At 51.0% G+C, this 17,176-nt stretch overlaps 1 protein-coding gene across 1 annotated transcript in view; it reads left to right on the top strand.

Annotated features, from left to right (window-relative positions):
• The window catches only part of TANGO6 (transport and golgi organization 6 homolog), a 579,124-nt gene that overhangs the window by 305,570 nt on the left and 256,378 nt on the right, over positions 1–17,176 (top strand). The gene's annotated exons all lie outside the window — the stretch shown is intronic.

The following is a 17,176-nucleotide window of genomic DNA, read 5'->3' as shown; positions in this document are numbered from 1 at the left end:
TAAACGGATGCGTTGATGGAAAGGAAAGGGTGTTTATCATATTTTTTTGTTTACATGTCAGTTGTTACATTTCAAATCTTTCAAAGTCTTGGCTCCTGATTTGGCTGTTCGAGCCGAAGCACAGGTCATTCTGGGAATTTGTTGGCCTGTCCACTTCTACACCTCTGACTGCTGACTACTGTTTAAAGTGCTACACTCATCTCTAGCAGTGTTTAAAGAGGAAAGAATATTTTGAGACTTTAATACTGAGCCCAACTACTGTCATCAATCCAAATTACTTGTCTGCTCTCTCATTTTGTAGTGTGTGTGACACATATAACAAAACCAGACAAACCAATGCACTTTATCATTCGTCAGCAAGCACGGTGGGAAGATGAGTGTTCTAGATCATCAGTCCTCAAACACATATCCACTCCGGGACTGTGTGCACTCAATGTCACTGCCTGTTTGGTGTCCCACCGGACCTCCCTTTCAATCCTCCGTTATTAATATTTTATCATGATTATATCTTGCCACATTGTGGAGAAATCATTTCTCCCAAAATATTGTTGTTTGTCATGTGCTTGTCATTCCATATTCAAATTCAAAACATTCAGATTAATGTTTCGAGCCGTGACCCGTGTCCACAATGCATTTTGGACTCCAATTGGTCCTTCATCAGGAGGTGTCCTGTCAAACAAAAAGAAAGCAATGTAGGCAGTCATTTAATCACATATGTATGTCCTCATTCTTCCCCATGACTAATACAACCTAATATTTCACATACTTTACACTTACGAAAAACTCATTAGTAATGGTAAATTACCCTGAATTGGATATACTTGTAATTTCCAAGAAATTTGCCACACATTAATTTCTATACCTCCCCAGTAACCATCTGCAATGATACAGTGATATTTAATTCACTTGATGCCTCCTTAATAGTACATTCAAAAAGGAGGTTCAGAGGGAAAAGAAAACCAGGTCGCCCTCCACTCAAAAATCATGTAAACACCAAAACCTGGTTTCTAAGGCGCCTCTTGTTAGGTTCAATGCTTTTAAAAACGTGTGCGAAGTACTGTAATTTTCTAAATTCCATACACTCCCCTTTTTTTCTTTTTTATGAGGTAGTCTTAAAACGTTTTCCGCCTTTTATAAAAAACACAATTTTTACAACTGACAGTCTCCTGAAAGTTAAATGCTAGAGTCCTTTTAACTTAACTCCGTGTACATTCACAACCAGAGTGATTTCCTGAATCATTAGGAAAACGTGTGATAGACAAAAAATGTGAAAGACAAAATGACCCCGTGAGGGGTCATTTTGTCTTTCACATTTTTTCCATCACACGCCTTAACATCGTGTCATTTTGTCTCCCTTGGTTGTGTAGGGGCCTAGGTAAACCCATCATTGTCGTACATAAAGAGATCAGTATTTGTTCAAGCAACGCTAGAAAACAGTAACGTTAAGAGAAACCATATTGCCATGAATCCAGTATACATCAAAATGAACCCCCCCACCCACTCCCATCTGCTTTTGTACTAAGCCACTATAGTGAACTCAACATAGGGTCACAAAAAATAGGCTTCTACTATCCATGGCATAACAGCCTGCATCTCGGGCCTCCCCGAGCGTATCTCTCCGCTCTCCAGTACATAGGCAACATGCTGCTAAGCATTGTCTCCAAATGTGTCCAACCCCTGTAGCTTTCTCAAGTCAGTTGGAATAGCAGGCAAAGCATGTACATACCTCCAGTTTATAATCTCTACGAACAAGTCTCTTCCATACCTCTTCTGCAACTGCCCATTCAGAAACATCTTTCGAACATACTGCGTTCGTGGGAGGTGTCCGACTAAGCCATACTATCGCTATTCTTCTCTTTGCCAATACCAGCCCAAGGAGAACAAATCTCCTGCTCAGTTTCATCTTTGGAGGGGAGGGGAGCAGGCACAACAATATTTGACTGACCACCACCTACACATCCCATTCTGAGGCCGTATTTAGGCTTTGTAGCAGTTCACACCAGTACGAGGACGGGGACTGACAGGACACATCGCATGGTAAAAGTTGGCCACCGGAGACCCACAGCACGAGCAGCTTTCCAGACAAGAGCCATATATACCATTTGTGTTAGAGCTATATGTTTTTGCCCAGTCTTTCATTATCCTAATCTTGCCAAAAGGGCTCATTTGGGTAGAAAACAATTCTTATTATTAAAGAGAACTATATATTGCCTACCAGTATCAAGGACATGTCACTCCTACACTATACCTTGTAGTCCTGTCTGATGTAACATTTCATATGCACTGATTTACACACATGATTGGCTGTGTGCAATGTGTGTGATGTGAATGTGCTCTGACACCTCACACTGGTATGAGTGGTGCTATAAAACTAAATGAATCTGAGAGACATGGTTATGGAGACTTAGGGGGCAATGTTAAAGGGTGCTAGTGAGGGAATCCATGGCAGAGGTGGTCATTGGGGGATTGCCAACAAACATTGTCGCACAGGGTGCCACCAGTGTGAAGGACGGCCATATCTCCCGCGCTGTAGCTGAGATTTTATTATATTGGAGATATTGACCCAAGCCCAGAGAGAAGGAGTCCACCGCCTCCTCCCTTGTGATAATTCGCCCTCCTGGGTAAAGATCACCCATCACTTCACAGCCTCCCTCTCTCCACTTTTACACCGACCTGGAGTCGGCAATCTGCAAGAAAGGTTGCCCTGCCCACAATGGCCTGTCTGGGGCATAAAAGCGGTACAAAAGGGGGTGGTGATGGACGGAGCATCTGAATCAATCAAACACTCACACCCAGTCAAAAGATCTGGGTTTAATCCATCACCGTTCTTTAGCCCACTCTGCCACCCCAGTTCAGACATGGCTATATGCAAATCAGTCTGACCCTGTGCCTCATGGGAACAGTCCAGCCCGAACTGCCAAGCCATGTCTTCCCTGGACCGGAAACAAGCTTCAGAGGACTGGTTTCTGGCATTCCAGCCGTCTTCAGCCCGGCTTGCTTGAATCCAGTGGCAAAGTGAGCAAGGGACTCACGTCTGAGCATACCCTGCCACACTTATGGCGGCCAAAAGCGGTACAAAAGGGGATGGTGATGGACAGAGCATCTGAATCTGGGGCATAAGCGCCTGCCGGAAAACTCTGCAGACTGCTCCCTCACACACACCCGCTACCAACTAAATAATATATGAAAAGAAGGAGGGGACCCTGCAAACAGACATGAGCAGAACTGGTAGCGATCTTTGTCTTTCAGTACCCCTGAAAAGTCGGTTCTCCCTGTTGTTGTCCCAGTCCATCTAGTGTACTGCATGTAGTAGCTTGACCACCATGTAATAAAGCTTCAGATGTGGATCCTCAAGTCCCCCCTGTCTCCACATCCTCTTCAACATGGCAAGTCTTATGCGTCTGCACCTGGCGCCTCAAAAAGATGTCCACAATCAAGCCATCCAGAGAGCAAAAATAATACCTTGGGATGGTGTTTAAAGTACTCTGTAGGATGTGCAGACAACATGGTCATATTATCATCTTCACTAATGCAATCCTGCCCATAAGGGACAGTGGCAATTCCTTCTAGAATCTGATTGAGGCCTGAAGACCTTCCACCACCCTTCCCACATTGAGAGCCAGGTATGTTGAGGTCATATGCCTCAAACTGACCTCCAAATAACAGACATCTGTCGTCACCCAGCGGATTCCCACCTCTGGGAGCTCATACATGGGAATCCCCACCAGTTTTCCTAACAGGAAAAGTTTAGATGTATCCAGATTCACACAACTCCCCGAAGGCATGCATTGCATTAAGCAGAATGGGCACCGAATAAGCTGGCTGCATCTTATACACCAGGACATCATCAGCATAGAGGGAGACTACATGATTAGTCTCCCCGAACTATATCCCTACAGGCCCAACATCCGGCACAAAGTTTACCAATGGCTCCATAGCGATTGCAAACAGGAGTGTCGAGAGAGAGCATCCCTGCCTGGTGCCCCTCCTCAATAGAAAAGACTGATACCACTCCAGCAGAGTGTACCCTGGCGCATGGTGCAGAGTATAGGAGATGGACCTAGCCATAAACCTAGAGCCCAAGCCCCTCTTCTGGAGCACGTGCCATAAATATGTCCAAATGAGAGAACCAAAATCTTGCTCTGTGTGGAGGAATACCAGAGCATACTCATCGGTCAGGAGTTGCGGGGCCTGGTAAACTTGAGCAAAACTTCTCAAGTTATGGATGGTTTTGCGTCTCAGAATAATGTCAGATGGATCCTGGTTTAGCATGGCCGGCAAATGAGGGAGCAGGTTAGCCGCTAGCACTCAGCTAAGAATTTTCACGTCAATGTTCAGTAAAGATATTTTGCTATAAGAAGAGGAAGGCTCCTGGTCCCTACCCGGCTTTAGGATCATAACGACCAGCGCTTCACGCATGAAGGCAAGCAGAACACCAGAGTGCAAGGCCTCCCTGCTCACCTCCAGAAGCCAATCGGCCACCACGTCAGCAAATTTACGGTAAAACTCTAGGGGAAGCCCATCGCTGCCTGGGGTATTGTGGTTTTAAGATACCTAATGGCGGCAAGGATCTCCTCCTTGGTAAGTGGGCCATCTAGGGCCCCTCTAACCTCTGAGTCAAGGCACAGGAGCGAGACATCCTTCAAAAATCCCCGCAAGTCATATAAAAATAGAGGATGCCCACAGAAATGGGACCGGATCTGGGGAAAATGGAATGCATTCAGGGTAAAGATTCACAAGCTCGGGGACGGGGAGATCAATGGCGGGAGAGGAATACCTAACTGCTGTTCAAAGACGAGGTATAATGGGCCACTGATGTCTCGCTTAAGAGGGGCAATGTAAACCTGTGCCCGGGAGGGTGAAAAGTGGGGTATTGCTGTGTAATTGTATTACTTAAATGTTTAATAAAAAGATTATTAAAAAAAAATAAAAAATCCCTGCAAGTCGTCCGAGGAGGGGTGCAGCGCTCAGTATAAGTTTTCCAAAGATGGGCACTAAATACCCCATTTATCACCTGTTGTGTACAAACTAAAGACCCCATCGCAGTGCGTAACAGAAATATAGGGGACTCTGGACCAATCCAGCCAGCATTGCTCTCGTCTTATCACCCTCTATATGCAGCCGCAGCCTATATAGGCCAAATGCTTTTCGAGTCTGCATCACCCCTCCTAAATTTCGTTCTCGACTGTGCACCAGTCCGTCAATCTATGGGGGGTAGTAGGAAGCACAGCCACTATATTTCCCAGTTGCAATTCATGGAGATGGATATCGTGCTCCAAGTTATTCTCCATTATTATTCTATGTCCCACTACTCATTTGGATTCAGGTATACATGCGTCGCATCATATTTACCTAAATTAAAGGCAAAACAATTGAAGGACTAATCACTGTATCCCCAAATTCCAATGTGCACCTTCTCAGATGATATGGTGCATAACTGCAGTTTAAGAGCTAAACAATGGTAAAAAAATAAGACTAATGGCCTTACATAAATCAGTTGATGCCATTTTAAAGTGGCTCACCAAAATTGGTGTACAGATTACCTGACTGTCGTAGTTGCTGCACGAAATAATTAACAGGTGGTGTTTCAGCTAAATGTAAACTCTGAAGTAAAATGTGAAACTTTACCTCCCAAACACTTCTTAAAGAAATGGGCTAACAAAGCTGCCTGGCTTGTTTAGGGATTTGTTGAATACGCCGCACCAGATATTCATGTTATTAAATGGAAATGTCATGTAACATTTCTAAGGGGGACAACAGTGTATTTATACATCAATATTACTGCATGGTCTAATTGTGAAAAGTAAAAATAGAAATTGAATATAAAATAGAATGTACAAATGAAATTGTTAAAATGATTTGGGCAACTTTTTGACAAAGTCACGCTTACTACCAAACCCTTCAAAAGGGTTTGGTAGTAAGCGTGGCCTTGTCAAAAAGTTTTCCAAATAATTTTTAGTCTCAGATATAATAAGATTAATGAGCTTTGCATGGTCCTTTGATGTGCCATGTAAAAGTGACTGCACCTACTCTTTACATATGAAATGTACTTTAATGGAAATAGAGGTGACACAGAATATTTTAACCAGACCCAGAAGGTGCCATGTAGAATAACTCTGTTTAAGTAGTAAGTATCCACTTTTTTAGGTCGAGCCTATAGTGGCAGCGCACATGCGGTGCTCGCTTTGCGAGTCATTCAGTATACAGTATGGAGTGGAAGCTCCGCGCATCTTTTTTATTAGCTTGTGTCTTTGTCGTTCCTAAATGCTGCCTTCTAATTGGTTTGAAGCTTGTTAGTCTCTCCTATGACGGCCATATCGTCATTTGTATCCTTCCATGGCTACTGGCCCCTTTAGTTCAAGTGTTGCACTGTATGTTTAATTTAGATTGTGAGCACTATTTTCTTCCCCTACATTATTCTCTCCTGCAGTCCGTGCCTTCTCTCCCCCACCCCCTGCACAGGCGTTGTTCGTGCCTTCTCGCCTACCTGCACTCCCATTTGCAATACAATAGGTCTTGCGTAAATGCGAGTCCTATAGCATTGCAAATGCTTCTTTTAAAGTAGTAGGCAACATTATATAGAAGACCATGCACCTCCAACCCCCGTCTACAAGCATTTATATGATATAAGAACAATAAACAAAGCAACACTACTGCAGATTACAAATAACAAGCATATACCAGTTGATCATTTAGTCCTCTTGGTAGTTACGGAATCCAATTTCTTTACCCAGGATAGTTCCCTTCTATACAGTTCCTTCTTATTATTGATTCCTGCCCTCAGTTCAATGGTTTCTAAGAAGAGAAACCTCAGTTGGCTATCATGATGTCACTGATTGTTGAAGTATGTAGCTACAGATGACTCATCATTCCTTGTCCTTGTGTTTATTTTGTCTTCATTCTCCCTCGTTCTGATTTTGTGCTCAGTTTTGCCCACATACACCATTTCACATGAGCATCATTTGAGCATGTATATTACATTCTTGGAGTCGCGTTTAGCCATAGTTTTTAATTTAATTTTAGTTCCTTGTGAAGGATGTGTTATTTTCTTTCTTTTTTAGGTAGAGCCTGGGCAGCGCATGCGCTCCGAGACATGCTGTATTTGAGTGTGGGCTTGAAGCTCTGCCCACTCTCCGCCCATATTTTTCATTGGCTTGTGTCGTCTCTTGTAAATGCTGGCTTCTGTTTCGTTAATAGGCTTGTTAGTCCCTCCTTAGTAATGCTGTGTCTTCATTTGTAACCTCCCATGAGAACTGGCCCTTTTACTTCTGTTGTTACACGATATGTCTTATTTAGTCTGTAAGCACTATTTTCTTTCATGAGTGTTTCGACCTGCAGGCAGGACATGCTTTCATGCAACATCAGTTCACTATGCACACTTTTACTTTCCAAGCTGCCTGAGACAATGGAGGCCGCTTCTTGGAAATGAAATAGGTCTCACATTTACAAGGGTTTGAGCTATTGGCATTGTAAATGACAATGCCTTTTATTTATGTGTTAATTATCAAAACAGATAAATAAAAGGCATTGTCATTTACAATGCCAATAGCTTAAACTCTTGCAAATGCGAGACCTTTTGCATTGCAAATGCTTATTACGTTATTTCGATTTCTACAATTATGACATGGCTTGGGGTCTTTGTAATCTGTAATTTTGAGACTGTTCTTGTGGCAAGGCAGTTTTTTTAGATTTTTTTAAATTATTCATATGCAAACCTGGTCTGTATGCTGAAAACTCCCTTGAAATCTAGTTCAGTTTGCAACATTGGCCAATTTTGGAGGATGGATATTTTTATTTTCATACATATGTTTACACATATTCTATCTTGTTTTGTTTCTGATGATTCGATTTTTCTTTCAGTAATTCCAATCCTTCCCATCCGTTGTCTTTAATGCACTCTGGGTAATATATTCTGGATAACTTTTTTATTTTTTTATTTACATTATCTGCAAATCATGGTCTTGCCCAGTTCATACATTTCAACACTGTAGGTAATCCTCTAAATTCATAATAGTTGAGCATTTGTCAAATACCTTTTCAAGACTGGTTGATGAAAATTCCAAAAGTGCAAGAGATTTATTTCCACCACTTGACTTTGTGTAAATGTTAATATTCAACCAACCATTTAGCAGGGTTACTTCCACATCAAGAAACACAATCTTTATACTTTGGTGCTCCTGATCTCAGGAGTGAAACATGAACGGCTATCAGTGTTGTCCCGTTACTTCCCCCAGTCCATGTATGGTTCCCCTACAAATCAAGAATACTTCATCAATGAAACGCCAGTAGGACACCAAATGCTCCGTCCATTTCTCGTTGCTCAAGATATTGTCTTCCCCAAACAATTTCATGAATAAATTAGCATAGCACGGAGCTGCACAATTGCCCATGTATTTTCTTGTGAGCTGTAGATAATACTTATTTGCCCATTCAAAGTAACTGTGGTACACTGTGAAGTGCATCAATTCCATGATGAACGATTTTAAAGTCTTCTTCCATGGAACATGTTAATAACGCACTTCAACCACACCTCATGAGGTGTCCAGGTGTAAAGAGATTTTACATCAATTGTACACCGTAATGTGCCTCAAAAAGACAGGTGTGTTATTGGACCCGGCCTCGTGGCGTGGTCCCACTCCACCCGCATGGCGGGTCCCGGACTCCCTCGACCCCTGTTCCCTGGCCGAGAGCAGCACCATCCACCCTCCACGAGAGCCGCCCCTCCGGGCAGCCCCCAGCTCTCCCCCATTGGAACTCGACAACCTCTCCTCAACACCCTCGGCTGGTCCGAGCCCTGTCCCGGACCACCATCTCAGGCCCAGACTCCATCTTGGGCCCTCCACGACCAGGCATCGTGGCCTCGGCCCGACCCCGGCCACAGACCCAGCGAAGCCCCGACATCGAGGCACCACGATCCGACCAGGGGGTAAAGAGACCACTTGACGGATCAATGGGGGAAAGAGTTTCGATGGTCCTCCAACCGTCCCCCGACGCCTGGTTTCGATCGCCCCCAGCCTCCCTGGGCGCTGGCTCCACCCCCCTGCTGGGTGTCTGGACACGCACATCCCGGCCCCTCCGACCTCCAAGTGCGAGGGTCCAGACATCAAAGGACACCAGGCCTATAACTGGGGCAGCTTCGGAGCAGGTGGGCAGTTGTATCCTGGAGTCGAGAGACACCGAGACGAACTCATCTACGTGGAACCCGTACCACCTTGGGGTCCTGCTGGCGCTGCCGCGGCCCATCTTCGTGAAACCATCTTTGGAGTCCTGCTGGCGCTGCCGCGGCCCATCGTCGTGAAACCATCTTGGGAGGCCTGCTGGCGCTGCCGCGGCCCATCTTCGTGAAACCATCTTTGGAGTCCTGCTGGCGCTGCCGCGGCCCATCTTCGTGAAACCATCTCTAGAGTCCTGCCGGCGCTGCTGCGGCCCCTACCGAAGAACCCCCCAGCTAGAGGATTGAGAGCTGAGCGCAGGGTATCCCGGTACCAGGCTGGTACCAAGACTGTCCCGCTACCCCCTTCCCACAGAGACTAACTTTGAGAGGATCCCCGGATCCAGTTATTCCTGTATCGTTACGATAACCTACCTAAAAGTACTGATAAAAATGTTAAGAACCTATCTTTGTGTGGTGTCCATCTGTAGGGGGGGTGATTGCTCGTCTGTACGATCCTAGGAGAGGAACCTCGCCAGGAGGCCTCTCACCCTTGCTCGGCCGACCCTAAGATTTCCTTTCTAACATTGGTGGCCAGCGGTGCGATCCGAGCCGACGCAGATCGTACAGAGAGTAACTCGCCCCACTACGAACAAAAAGCACACGGCAACCATGACAACTAAAGAGACCGGACCAACCGCAGAGTTCCAGATGGAACGACTGGAAGATTACAGTCACAAAGAATTGAAGCAATTCTGCAAAGACTTGGGTATCGGGACCACGGGACTAAGCACCAAAGACGATCTCAAGCAGGCCCTGCAGACCTCGGTAGAGACAGGAGCGTCGCCACCCCAAAACGAAGGCATCACAATCACCGAGAACCCCGCAACCCCAGAGGAGGAGAGAAACACGGGCCTCTCCCACGAGGATGCCCGAGAACGAGAAAGGAGCCGGCTCCACGAGTTAGAACTGGCTAGACTCTGCTTAGATGGGGAACTGCAACTGGCTGAAAAGAAGATAGCCCTTAAGCAACTACGATTACAAGGAGACCTGGAAGAAAAAAGAAGCCAGAGGGAGCTGGAGGAGAAGAAGCTCGCATATGAGCACGAGCGCGGCTTGAAAGAACTAGAGATTAAGGCGAAAAACTGGGACACCGGCGTCTCCGGGAGCCGGGGCCCCCCTCCCTCTACGGACACCAAGGTCCACATCCCCAAAGATGTCGTCCGAGAGTTCTATAAAAACGACGACATCCAACAATGGTTTAAGGCCTACGAGGTAGCCATGACCTCGCACCGGGTGCCGCAAAAAGACTGGGGTGCCGGGTTGTGGGGTAGATTCGTCAACGAGGGGAGAGACGCCCTGCTACAGCTCCCCGACGCCGAGATGACCTCATACGAACATATGAAAGCCGCCCTCCTCACTCGCTATGGGCTCACCCCCGAGATGTACCGGCAGCGATTCAGAGATTGCAAGAGGATCCCCGGTACCACCTGGGTAGAATATGTGAACTTCTACAGTAGGGCCTTAGAGGGGTGGATCAAGGGCAGTCAGGTCAACACCTACGAACAGTTGTTCGATCTCATTGTATGGGAACACCTCTCCAACAACTGTTTCGCCGAACTCAGGCAGCATCTCCTCGACAGCAAATTGACCGAGCCCCGGAAACTCGCCATCGAAGCAGATCGATGGGAGAGCACCTGGGTCCCCCGGAACTGGGTGGGAGACCAAGGCCGAGCCCCCCAGGGGTCCCACCGTCCGCGAGGCGGAGGAGGAGGAGGCCGGGGCCGGGGCCAGGACACCGCCACGGTGCCCCCCACCAACACTCCCCCCTCCCTGGCCGGGAGAGGAGCCCCCCCATGCACGGCCGGGGCACCGCTCGAACGTTGTCTGCCACAAATGCCAGCGACCAGGTCATTACGCCAATGACCCCAACTGTCCCAGAAACCAGCCATCCAACCCCACGGGTCCGCAAAACCGCCAGATCGCCGCCGCCTCCCTGGGGGAGGAGCAGGGTGAAGAAGAAGCTGAAGACTATGAACAATACCAGACCGAGTGGGAGCCCGCAGCCATGTCCCTGGTATGTCTGGGCGAAAGAGACATGGTTCCCCGGCCCCCCATCCCGGCCAACACTCAGAAGTACAGCCAGTGGGTCACCATTAATGGACACCAGGCCGAAGCCCTCCGTGACACAGGAGCCAGCGTGACGGCCGTCCGTTGCCACCTGGTGACTCCGGATCAAATCTTGCCCAATGTACTGTGCCCAGTACGGTCCGCGGATAACTCCGAGAGCCTGTGCCAGATGGCCCGCGTCCCCTTCGAATGGGGGGGGGAGTGTCGGGCATGCTGAAAGTGACCGTCGAGACAATGCCCCCGTAGACTGCCTCCTCGGGAACGACCTCGAGAGCTCCCCCATGGCTGACGTCGAGCGGAGGGAGCACCTGGGGATGCTTGGCCTCCCTGAATGGGTCTGTGCGACGACCCGATCCATGGCCGCCCGAGCCATCCCCTCCACTGAAGAACCCGAGTGGCCCGAGCCTCCACCGCCCGTCGTCGCCGACGACACCGACCCTGAACACGGTCCACCGGGGCCCAACGAAGAAGAAGTTGTCCCGTGCAGCGACCTCCCGGAACTGGCCCAGTGGCGCCAAGAAGGTGGCCCCACTCAAGAACAGTTCCGCCAAGAGCAAAAAACGTGTCCCTCCCTCGAGGGAATCCGACGGCAAGCCGCAGCCCAGAGCGCAGGGGATACCTCGGGGGCCCACTGGGTCTATTGGGACAGTGAGCTCCTCTACAGTGAGCAGAAGATTGCCGAGCTAGGAGCCAGCCGGGTGCTGGTAGTGCCCCTCCGATTCAGAGACTTCCTCCTGAACCTGACCCATGATGTGCCTCTCGCCGGGCACCTGGGGCAGGACAAAACTTACAGCCGCCTGGTGACCCACTTCTACTGGCCCAAGATGAGGAACGATGTGATCAACCACTGCCGAACTTGCCCCACCTGCCAAGCCAGCGGGAAGAGCGGCGGAAAACTAAAAGTCCCCCTGCAACCCTTCCCAGTCGTCAACACTCCCTTCGAGCGGGTAGGGATTGACATCGTGGGGCCCCTGGAACCCCGGACATCACAAGGTCACCGGTTCATACTCGTCCTGGTGGACCATGCCACCCGCTATCCCGAAGCCATAGCTCTCCGGACCGTGACAGCTACCGTGGTGGGCCGGGCCCTGATGGGGATCTTCTCCCGGGTGGGCTTCCCCCGAGAAGTCGTCAGTGATCGGGGCACAAACTTCATCTCCCGATACATGAAGTCCCTATGGCAACAGTGCGGGGTCACGTACAAATTTACGACCCCCTACCACCCTCAAGGGAACGGACTGTTGAATAAGGTACTGGCGGGGCTCGAGGAGTTCAGCGCCGCCTAGCTGGACGATATCGCGATGTACAGCCTCCACTGGGCTGAACACCTCCAACTCCTCCGGGAGGTCTTGGCCGCCTTCCGTTGGGCAGGACTAACAATAAAAGCCAGCAAGTGCCAGATCGGCCAAAGTTCCGTGACCTACCTAGGGCACCAAGTGGGAAGTGGCCAGGTGGCCCCCCTCAAACCCAAGATCGACACCATCATGGCCTGGGAGCCCCCGGTCACCCAAACAGAGGTCCGAGCCTTCCTGGGGCTCACTGGATATTACCGGCGCTTCATAAAAAACTATGGCAGTATTGTGGGCCCCCTCACGGAACTCACTTCCAAAAAACAACCACCGAAGGTACACTGGACACCCGAGTGTCAGACCGCCTTTGAGACCCTCAAGACAGCAATGTGCACCGCCCCCGTGCTCCAAGCCCCCGATTACAGCCAGGAATTCATAGTGCAAACAGATGCCTCCGATCACGGCATCGGGCAGGTTCTCTCACAAATCAACACCGAGGTAATTGATCAGCCGGTGGCCTTCATTAGCCGACGCCTGCTGGCCAGAGAACAGCGCTGGAGCACCATTGAGCGGGAGGCCTTCGCCGTGGTGTGGGCCCTCAAGAAACTCCGGCCCTATCTCTTCGGCACCCACTTCCGGGTACAAACTAACCACCGACCTCTGCGGTGGCTGATGCAGATGCGAGGGGAGAACTCGAAGCTGTTGCGTTGGTCCATCTCCCTGCAAGGGATGGACTTCACTGTGGAGCATCGCCCAGGCAAAGACCACGCCAACGCAGACGGCCTGTCCCGCTTCTTCCGCCTCGGCGAGGAGAATACCCAAGAGGATGGGTGACTCTCCCTGCCTTCAGCTGGGGGGGACGTGTGTTGGACCCGGCCTCGTGGCGTGGTCCCACTCCACCCGCATGGCGGGTCCCGGACTCCCTCGACCCCTGTTCCCCGGCCGAGAGCAGCACCATCCACCCTCCACGAGAGCCGCCCCTCCGGGCAGCCCCCAGCTCTCCCCCATTGGAACTCGACAACCTCTCCTCAACACCCTCGGCTGGTCCGAACCCTATCCCTGACCACCATCTCAGGCCCAGACTCCATCTTGGGCCCTCCACGACCAGGCCTCGTGGCCTCAGCCCGACCCCGGCCACAGACCCAGCGAAGCCCCGACATCGAGGCACCACGATCCGACCAGGGGGTAAAGAGACCACTTGACGGATCAATGGGGGAAAGAGTTTCAATGGTCCTCCAACCGCCCCCAACGCCTGGTTTCGATTGCCCCCAGTCTCCCTGGGCGCTGGCTCCACCCCCCTGCTGGGTGTCTGGACACGCACATCCCGGCCCCTCCGACCTCCAAGTGCGAGGGTCCGGACATCAAAGGACACCAGACCTATAACTGGGGCAGCTCCGGAGCTGGTGGGCAGTTGTATCCTGAAGTCGAGAGACACCGAGACAAACTCATCTACGTGGAACCCGTACCACCTTGGGGTCCTGCTGGCGCAGCCGCGGCCCATCTTCGTGAAACCATCTTTGGAGTCCTGCTGGCGCTGCCGCGGCCCATCTTCGTGAACCCATCCTTGGAGTCCTGCTGGCGCTGCCGCGGCCCATCATCGTGAAACCATCTTGGGAGGCCTGCTGGCGCTGCCGCGGCCCATCTTCGTGAAACCATCTCTGGAGTCCTGCCGGCGCTGCCGCGGCCCCTACCGAAGAACACCCCAGCTCGAGGATTGAGAGCTGAGCGCAGGGTATCCCGGTACCAGACTGGTACCAAGACTGTCCCGCTACCCCCTTCCCACAGAGACTAACTTTGGGAGGATCCCTGGATCCAGTTATTCCTGTATCGTTACGATAACCTGCCTAAAAGTACTGATAAAAATGTTAAGAACCTATCTTTGTGTGGTGTCCATCTGTAGGGGGCGTGATTGCTCGTCTGTACGATCCTAGGAGAGGAACCTCGCCAGGAGGCCTCTCACCCTTGCTCGGCCGACCCTAAGATTTCCTTTCTAACAGGTGTCCTTTAAATAAGACTGTCCTGATTGTACTCTCGGCTGCAAGTATTGATCCAGATACTTTCCCACTGGTTCATGGATAGATCTCACTGTGGGCAGTATTGGTCTGAACTGTGGTTCTTTGAGGTTCTTAGAGATTCTGGGGATCATATATAACTTAGGAACATTGTGGTCACAATATAACCGCTACCACTGTGCATTGATTTCTCGGATGACTCATTTTGTGCAACAAATGTGCTCGGATGAATCTGAAGCCCATTCAATCAATCAATCAATCAAGCATTTATATAGCGCACTACTCACCCGGAGGGTCTCAAGGCGCTAGGGGAGGGGGGGTCCGCTACTGCTCGAACAGCCAGGTCTTGAGCTGCTTCCTGAAGGCAAGGTGGTCCTGGGTCAGGCGGAGGTGGGTCGGGAGGGAGTTCCAAGTCTTGGCGGCCAGGTAGGAGAAGGACCTTCCTCCTGTGGTGGCTCTTCGGATGCGAGGGTGTGGCCGGTCGATCGAAGCTGGCGTGTGGGGGCGTAGAAGTTGAGGCGGCTGTTGAGGTATCCTGAGCCTTGGTTGTGTAGGGCTTTGTGTGCGTGGGTGAGGAGACGGAAGGTGATTCTCTTGTTGACCGGGAGCCAGTGCAGATCTCTCAGGTGTCCGGAGATGTGGTTGCGTCTGGGGATGTCCAGGATGAGTCGTGCAGAGGCGTTCTGAATCCGCTGGAGTCTCTTCTGGAGTTTGGCGGTGGTTCCGGCGTAGAGGGAGTTGCCGTAGTCCAGACGGCTGGTGATGAGGGCCTGGGTGACCGTCTTCCTGGTCTCGGTGGGGATCCACCGGAAGATCTTACGTAGCATGCGCAGGATGTTGAAGCACGACGAGGAGACAGCGTTGACTTGTCTGGTCATGGAGAGGGAGGAGTCCAGGATGAAGCCCAGGTTGCGTGCGTGGTCTGTTGGTTTGGGTGCGTTGCCCAGGGCGGGGGGCCACCAGGAGTCGTCCCAGGTGGAGGGTGAAGATCCCAGGATGAGGACTTCCGTCTTGTCCGAATTCAGTTTCAGGCGGCTGTTCATCATCCACTTGGCTACGTCTGTCATCCCTTCGTGTAGGTTGGCTCTGGCGGTGGCGGGGTCGTTGGTGAGGGAGAGGATCAGCTGGGTGTCGTCGGTGTAGGAGATGATGTTGAGGTTGTGTTGGCGTGCGATGGCTGCGAGGGGGCTCATGTAGACGTTGAAGAGGGTTGGGCTGAGCGAGGAGCGTTGGGGAACGCCGCAGATGACTTCGGTGGCTTCTGATCTGAACGGGGGGGGCGGACTTTCTGTGTCCTTCCGGCGAGGAACTAGATGATCCATTCCAGTGCCTTCTCCTGGATTCCGACGTTGCTGAGGCGCCGCACTAGGGTACGATGGCAGACAGTGTCGAAGGCCGCGGAGAGGTCTAGGAGGATGAGGGCCGCTGTTTCTCCGTTGTCGAGCAGGGCTCGGATGTCATCGGTGGCTGCGATCAGGGCGGTCTCGGTGCTGTGGTTGGCCCGGAAGCCAGACTGCGAGAGGTCGAGGGATCCGTTCGTCTCGAGGAAGGCGGCAAGCTGCTTGTTGACGGTCTTCTCGATGACTTTTGCAGGAAACGGGAGCAGCGAGATGGGGCGGTAGTTCTTGAGGTCGATGGGGTCGGCTGATGGCTTCTTTAGTAGAGCGCTGAGTTCGGCGTGCTTCCAGCTATTCGGGAAGGTAGCGGTGTTGAAGGAGGTGTTGATGATGTCCCGCAGGTGGGGTGCGATGACAGCGTCGGCCTTGTTGATGGAGTTCATCGTGCGGATGGTGTCTTCGGTGCTGATCGGGGTCCAGGCGCGGAGGGTGGTGGTGGGGGGCGGTGGTTCAGTCGTGGCGTGCGTCGGTTGAGTGCTGAAGCTGTTGTGTATGTCCGCGATCTTGTTGTGGAAGTAGGAGGCGAGGGAGTTGCAGAGGTCTTGCGAAGGGGTGATGTCGTTGTTTCCGGCGTTGGGGTTGGAGAGCTTTTTAACGATGTTGAAGAGTTCCTTGCTGTTGTGTGCGTTGTTGTCCAGTTGTTCCTTGAATGCAGTTTTCTTGGTGGCGTGGATCAGTTGGTGGTGTTTTCGGGTGGCGAGCTTGAGGGCAGTCATGTTGTTCGGTGTTGGGTCTCTGCGCCAGGCTTTCTCGAGTGCTCGGCAGTTCTTCTTGGAGCTCTTGAGTTCGTCGGTGAAGCATGGGGCTTTCTTGCTGCCGGGTCTGCTAGGCAGGGTCTTCAGAGGAGCGAGGTCGTCTGCGCAGTTGCTGATCCACTTCGTGAGGTTGGTGGCCGCCTGGCTTGGGTTAGTTGCGCTGGTGGGAGGGTTCATGCTCAGGGAGTTTGTGAGCTGGTCGGCTGTAATCTTGTTCCAGCTTCTGCGTGCCACCTGTTAGTGGTGGTGGTGGATCGTGGTCCTTCTGAAGCTGAAGTGGATGCAGCTGTGGTCCGTCCAGTGGAGTCCGGTGGCGTGGCTGAAGGTGATGTCCTTGCTGGATGAGAACACAGGGTCGAGTGTGTGTCCGGCGTAGTGGGTGGGGGTGGTCACCAGCTGCTTGAGACCGAGGTTGGCGAGGTTGTCCAGCAGGGTGGTGGTG

Source organism: Lissotriton vulgaris, chromosome 12, assembly GCF_964263255.1.
Source record: "Lissotriton vulgaris chromosome 12, aLisVul1.2, whole genome shotgun sequence".
Classification (NCBI taxonomy): Eukaryota; Metazoa; Chordata; class Amphibia; order Caudata; family Salamandridae; genus Lissotriton; species Lissotriton vulgaris.
This window is presented reverse-complemented; position numbering and strand designations above follow the sequence as displayed.